Here is a 613-nt window from a genome sequence, read left to right on the forward strand (position 1 = left end):
ATGGTAAGTTATTTAAAGCGCACACTAATAATTTCAAAAGGATGAAGTTACAGTCAATAATGCTAACCAGTGGTGCCAATCTGAAGCAGTCACAGGTGGGGTACTCAGGACAGGTCGCAAGTCACAGCGATATTTGACATTTAGAGACAATATTTCATAGCAATTTAAAATACAGCAACATTTAAAAAAAATCTAATTTAGTACGTTTTGTTTCCCATCCATCCATCATCTTTACCTGCTTCTTCCTTTTCGGGTTGTGGGGGTCACTGGTGCCCATATCCACCTATCACTGTGCGAGGGGCGGGTGACACTCTAGACAGGTCTCCAGTCCATCACAGAGACAGGTAGAGACAAACAACCATTCACTCTCTCACTCACACCTAGGGACAATTTAGAGTTACCAATCAACCTAACATGCACGTTTTAGGTCTGTGGGAGGAAACTGGAGTACCCGCAGAAAACCCACACATGCACGGAGAGAACATGCAAACTCCACCCAGAAAGACCCCTGGCCAGGATTTGAACCGGGGCGACCATAGTTGTCAAGTCTGCTTATTATAAGCGACTTTGGGCTTGTTTTTATCTAAAGTCGCTTGTGCACCCATTCATCCAG

This window comes from Nematolebias whitei, chromosome 15, assembly GCF_014905685.2.
Source record: "Nematolebias whitei isolate Nwh7 chromosome 15, NemWhi1, whole genome shotgun sequence".
In the NCBI taxonomy this organism is placed as follows: domain Eukaryota; kingdom Metazoa; phylum Chordata; class Actinopteri; order Cyprinodontiformes; family Rivulidae; genus Nematolebias; species Nematolebias whitei.